The 6,508-nt window shown below is 35.0% G+C and overlaps 1 pseudogene; it reads left to right on the top strand.

Annotated features, from left to right (window-relative positions):
* The first annotated feature begins 3,374 nt into the window (after positions 1–3,374).
* LOC116911598 lies at positions 3,375–3,709 on the top strand (annotated as a pseudogene).
* The last annotated feature ends 2,799 nt before the right edge of the window (positions 3,710–6,508 follow it).

The following is a 6,508-nucleotide window of genomic DNA, read 5'->3' on the forward strand; positions in this document are numbered from 1 at the left end:
TTTTTTTTGAGACTATTTGGCCAAAGAAACAGGTCTAAATAGAGAAAGAAGAAGAAAGTGGTGGGGGAATTACCAATATTAGGTGGAAAAAGATACAGGAATGAAACAAGTGGTAAGAGGATAACTTAAGTAAAAGAGTGGTAAATATGTTTAAATACATTCTTGTTATAATCAAGGAAGTAATAACATTTTCTAAAATTATATTTTATCAGTTTATCATTAAAATATTAATTATTTATTTCCTTGTATTCCTTGATACTATCTACCTTTTTGTTCAAGTTCCTGAACTATTTAAATAAAGTCAATACAGACCTCAAGATTTCAAGCTCTTTTCTCTAGAGAAAAATATTTAAACTTGATATTACTCAGAGTACTCTAGAGAAAAAAACATGATCATATAAAATATACTTTGTATATCATAAATAATAATAATCAATAAATCTGTTAGAGTGGTGTACAGGCCAAGTAGTGTAGTCTAACTAGTATGAGAATGGATATCTACCTACTGACTAAAGTTTGTTAGTCTAAGAACCGGATGTCTCAGCTGCTCTTAAATACATTCAGAAATTCTACAGAAGTAAACTTTAATGCATGTTAGGCAAGCAGACAAAAAAAAGCTATGCATGATGACAAGAACCATATATAGATCTCTCCTGAGAGACACAGCCAGAACATGTCAAATACAGAGGTAAATGCTAGCAGCAAACCACTGATCTGAGAACAGGACCCCGTTGGAGGAATTAGAGAAAGGACTGAAAGAGCTGAAGGGGCTTACATCCCCATAAGTACAACAATGCCAATCAACCATAGCTTCCAGGGACTAAACCACTATACTAAACCATAGACTATACTTGGACTGACCCATGGCTCTATCTGTATATGTAGCAGAGGATGGCCTTGCTGACAACTAATAGAAGGAGAAGCCCTTGGTCCTACCAAGGTTGGACACCTAGTGTAGGGGCTTTTCAGGGGGTGGTGGTGAGGGGAAGTTGATGAGGAGGGGAACATCCTTATAGAAGGGAACGGGGAGAGGTTGGGGAGTTATGGACAGGAAACTGGGAAAGGGAATAACATTTGAAGTGTAAATAAGAAGGAGCCAAATCCATCCAATGGAAAAAAGATAGCATTTTCAGCAAATGGTGCTGGTTCAACTGGAGGTCAACATGTAGAAGAATGCAGATCGATCCATGCTTATCACCCTGTACAAAGCTTAAGTCCAAGTGGATCAAGGACCTCCACATCAAACCAGACACACTCAAACTAATAGAAGAAAAACTAGGGAAGCATCTGGAACACTTGGGCACTGGAAAAAATTTCCTGAACAAAACACCAATGGCTTATGCTCTAAGATCAAGAATCGACAAATGGGATCTCATAAAACTGCAAAGCTTCTGTAAAGGCAAAGGACACTGTGGTTTAGGACAAATGGCAACCAACAGATTGGGAAAAGATCTTTACCAATCCTACAACAGATAGAGGGCTTATATCCAAAATATACAAAGAACTGAAGAAGTTAGACAGCAAGGAGACAAATAACCCTATTAAAAATGGGGTTCAGAGCTAAACAGAGAATTCACAGCTGAGGAATGCCAATGGCTGAGAAACACCTAAAGAAATGTTCAACATCGTTAGTCATAAGGGAAATGCAAATCAAAACAACCCTGAGATTTCACCTCACACCAGTGAGAATGGCTAAGATCAAAAACTCAGGTGACAGCAAATGCTGGCGAGGATGTGGAGAAAGGGGAACACTCCTCCATTGTTGGTGGGGTTGCAGACTGCTACAACCATTCTGGAAATCAGTCTGGAGGTTCCTCAGAAAATTGGACATTGAACTGCCTGAGGATACAGCTATACCTCTCCTGGGCATATACCCAAAAGATGCCCCAACATATAAAAAAGACACGTGCTCCACTATGATCATCGCAGCCTTATTTATAATAGCCAGAAGCTGGAAAGAACCCAGATGCCCTTCAACAGAGGAATGGATACAGAAAATGTGGTACATCTACACAATGGAATATTACTCAGCTATCAAAAACAATGACTTTATGAAATTCGTAGGCAAATGGTTGGAACTGGAAAATATCATCCTGAGTGAGCTAACCCAATCACAGAAAGACATACATGGTATGTACTCATTGATAAGTGGCTATTAGCCCAAATGCTTGAGTTACCCTAGATGCCTAGAACAAATGAAACTCAAGACGGATGATCAAAATGTGAGTGCAGATCGCTCATGAGAGACACAGCCAGAATACAGCAAATACAGAGGCGTATGCCAGCAGGAAACCACTGAACTGAGAACGGGACCCCTGTTGAAGGAATCAGAGAAAGAACTGGAAGAGCTTGAAGGAGCTCGAGACCCCATATGTACAGCAATGCCAACCAACCAGAGCTTCCAGGGACTAAGCCACTACCCAAAGACTATACATGGACTGACCCTGGACTCTGACCTCGAGGGTTGCAATGAATATCCTAGTAAGAGCACCAGTGGAAGGGGGAAGCCCTGGGTCCTGCTAAGACTGAACCCCTAGTGAACTAGACTGTTGGGGAGAGGGCAGCAATGGGGGGAGGGTTGGGAGGGAACACCCATAAGGAAGGGGGAGGGGGAGGGGATGTTTGCCCGAAACCGGAAAGGGAATAACATTCAAATGTATATAAGAAATACTCAAGTTAATAATAAAAAAAAAATAAAAAAAAAAAGAAAAAAGCAAAACAAAACAAAAACAAACAAAAAATAAATATAGCAAGAGGAAGAAATGGGGAAAACATTCACAATATTTGGTGGGAAAAGATAGGAATGGAACTGGTGGTAAGAGGAAGACTTAGGTAGGACTTAGGACTTCTTCTTTGTCCTTTATCTAAGATGCCATGAGAAGGTCTAATTCAGAATTAGGGTGGATCTTCTGACATGGAGTTACCTGTACTTAGATTGGTCTTTCTACATCATATGTTCCAATCAACTAAAAATCCTTCACAATTGTGCCTACACAATTGTGATTTTAATTAATTTCATACTTAGTCAAGTTGATAACGAAGAATAAATGTAACATATTCTAGCTATTTATTGTTCTCATGAACTTGGTTTTAAAACACAAACAGTTGATTGACATAATAAATGAAGGTGTACTAATGGAGTGAAAAATTTGTAGCTTTTTGTCATCCAAAAAGAGATTTTATGTACTACAGAGAAGCAGTACTTCTCTATCTTAAGAATCAATGTAGCTTTTGTGCTTCCCTGAGTGTTTCTCTTCCTAAGTCTCAAATAAGCACTGGAAACTCCTTCTGAAGTTTTTATACATAATATCTGTTCTGCATCTATGATAATAAGTTCTAGACTGTCGTTAAGGATAACAGACTTGAGTTTTAACATGGCAGCCTCTGCTATAAAGAACTAATGGCATTGTGTTCCAGTACTCTTCAGCCTATTGTGTTTATCAGAAAAATTCCTTAGACTGCTACATTGAGTGTACTGAGAGAACATTTTGTTCAGTTTGACCCTGTAAGAAGGTGTACTGTACCTTTTGACAAAGAGACTGGCTTTCACAGAGGCATGGATTGGGTTCAGTTTTCTTCAGAGGAAGAAGTTCAGAATGCACTACAACAAGAACATCATATTCTTGATGGAGTGAATATCCGTGTTCAACCTCAAAAACCAAAGTTTATGAACAGGGCTCATACATCTGATGAAAAGAAAGATTTCTGACATGACCCATGCACTGTCCATTAAATAAACAGAACTTAGACTTTTAGAAAAACACACAACAGATTTAATAAAATTGAAAACACAAAAATTCTGTGAATATCTTTATATTTTTATTTCAGTTTAGCTATTCCAGAAAAATCCATATTCCCCCATCAGATTATAGGAATGATACAGCTGTGATGTAACTCACAGGTTCAGGACAAAATAGTTGTTATAATATCATAGTCATCATAAGCATGCAAACATTAGTTATTACATTTTTACAAGTCCATATTACACAAACAAAGCTTTGGAGAATGTACTAAAGTGTTTTTGTTGACTTACTTAAATGATAAATCTATTACAAACATTTTTTATTTAACTAGATTCTCTCCCCACAAACAATTCTGATCTTTATGCACATTTCTAAGCTACAGACTAAGATCAAAATATTTCTCTTATATAAACATGGACAATGAAACAGGTTTCCTGTGTTGATCAAATATTATGCATTTCAAAGCAACCAAAGCAAGTAATATGAAAAAAATCCAGATACATCAATATATGCTCTTCCTTAATCTAGGAAATGTTTTTGTTTTCATCATTCTATAAAACAATATTGTCATTTGTGTGTTTGTGTTTGTGTGTGTGTGTGCGTGTGTGCGTGTGTATGTTATATGTATGATGTGTGGATTCATTTTGTTGAGCTAATCAATCTCTTCAATGTTTCAAAATATCTTCCTCTGATCTTTTCATTATGAATAGGAGTGAAAGAATAATCAAAATGACACTCAAGATTAATATTAGGTTCTGTAATTTTATATATAAAGTCTTGAATTAAGTAAATTTTCACCAATTCAACTTTTGACTGGAGAAAGTAGAACTTTCAGATATCTTGGGATTTATGCTCCTGCAAAGAAAGTAGTGTATTATTTTCCCTACTTTATAGTGTTGGTGTGATGATATAACCCTCTGGATATCAAGTGGGAAAAGACTAATGATTAGACTGGTTTCTCTTACAGCATCCTGAAGGCAAGGGAACACCAGTAAGTCTTCTAGTTTAAATTTTTAAGTGCCAAGTAGCCCTTGTGCATTCAGGAAATAAACCTATCAAATTTCCCCCTGAGCACACCCTCCTTATCATCTATTACAGTATAAATGTTCATATACTGAAGAAACCCAACTCATGCTACACAAGAATGTGATATCATCTAAAATTATTTATTATTATACTAGATATTGATAATAAAATTGATTATACTCTATCTATAGTAGAATTGAACTCTATTATTTGTAAATATCTTTATGTATCCCATATGAAAGAATAGCTGATACAGAAATTAAAAAATGATTAATATGTTTTTCCTATACTACCTGTGACATGCTAAGTAAATCACTAACAAAAATATTGATTACGAAACCATTGCTTGACACAGTTTTCATTATGACCAAATATTTATTATTCCTTTATAATAACATCAGAGACTCACACAGTGGTAATTAAATATAATGCTCTTTCTGGTCACATAATGATGAAAAAAATCAGCATTACCATAAGGAAATATAAGTGGCTGAAAAGGAGCTTCAAGTGCTCCTCTCTGAATAAGATGAATTGCAATATACTGCTTTATGGTACTTAAATTAGATTTATTTGTTATGAAAATAATAATTCATAACTAGAAAGAATTCCTAATCATTTCACCTGATTATGGCTTTATTATTAAATTACTATTTCAGTAGCAATGGAAAATTTTGGTTTAAGTTATTGAATGGCATTTGCTTGTTAAATACTAGAAATGAAATGATGCTTTACAGGTTTCCCTACATGAACTAAAGATGCAAAATTCATGTGTGTAATTGAAAATAGAGAAGAGATGAAAATCCCCAAAATAAAAAAATTGCAAAGGAATTTAAGAATTCAATAAGGTATTTGTTGTACTCAAATGTCACTCAGGATAATTCTTGTGTAGACTCTGAATCCAATCACAGGGAAAGATGCTCTAGCACAGTGATCTCACCATTTTGAAGAGCTATCCCCCATTTCTTGTTCTAGGATAGAGTGTGTTACTTCAGATTATAGACAATATCTATAATGGAAGGGGAACTCCAGCACACAGAACTAATTCTCCCAGAATGCTTCAGACTCTGATGTACTCTTACCCAAATCAGACAAAATTGCAAGGGATAAAAATGCTAAGTAGGTTTTATATGTTTCAAAGGAAATATGAAATAAAATTGACCAAGTAGCTTTGTGAAGAAAAATGTAAGTTAAAAATTATATGTGAACCAGAAGTTGTATAATCTAATGATAAGTTCAAATAAATAAAAACATTATGAAGATGAAAATATATAATGCATGAATAAAGGATAACTAGGTAAAATTAGAAATGTTAGGGATCCAAAAAGTTATTAATATCAAAATACATTAAATACAATGATAAGTTTCAGTCAGTTCAGTGAATATTCATGTCATGTATAATCTCTCTCTCTCTCTCTCTCTCTCTCTCTCTCTTTCTCTCTCTCTTTCTCTAACACACACACACACACACAAACAAACACACATACAAAGTAACACTTGGACACGTGGAAATAATATATATCTCAAGCAAGTTACTAAACCACAATTCTCAAAATATGATTCCCATATTTATTTGAAGAGGAACCATGAAAAATTAAGAAGGAAAGATGAGAATATGTGCATTATTGTATATTAGAATTTCATGTTGAAAGGTATATGTGACAAATATTGTAGAGGAAAGGGTCATATATATATTTAAAATGAATGACTAAAATTGAACAAATTGATACAGAATTTCTAGA

The sequence above is a fragment of the Rattus rattus genome, chromosome 10, assembly GCF_011064425.1.
Source record: "Rattus rattus isolate New Zealand chromosome 10, Rrattus_CSIRO_v1, whole genome shotgun sequence".
Lineage (NCBI taxonomy): Eukaryota > Metazoa > Chordata > Mammalia > Rodentia > Muridae > Rattus > Rattus rattus.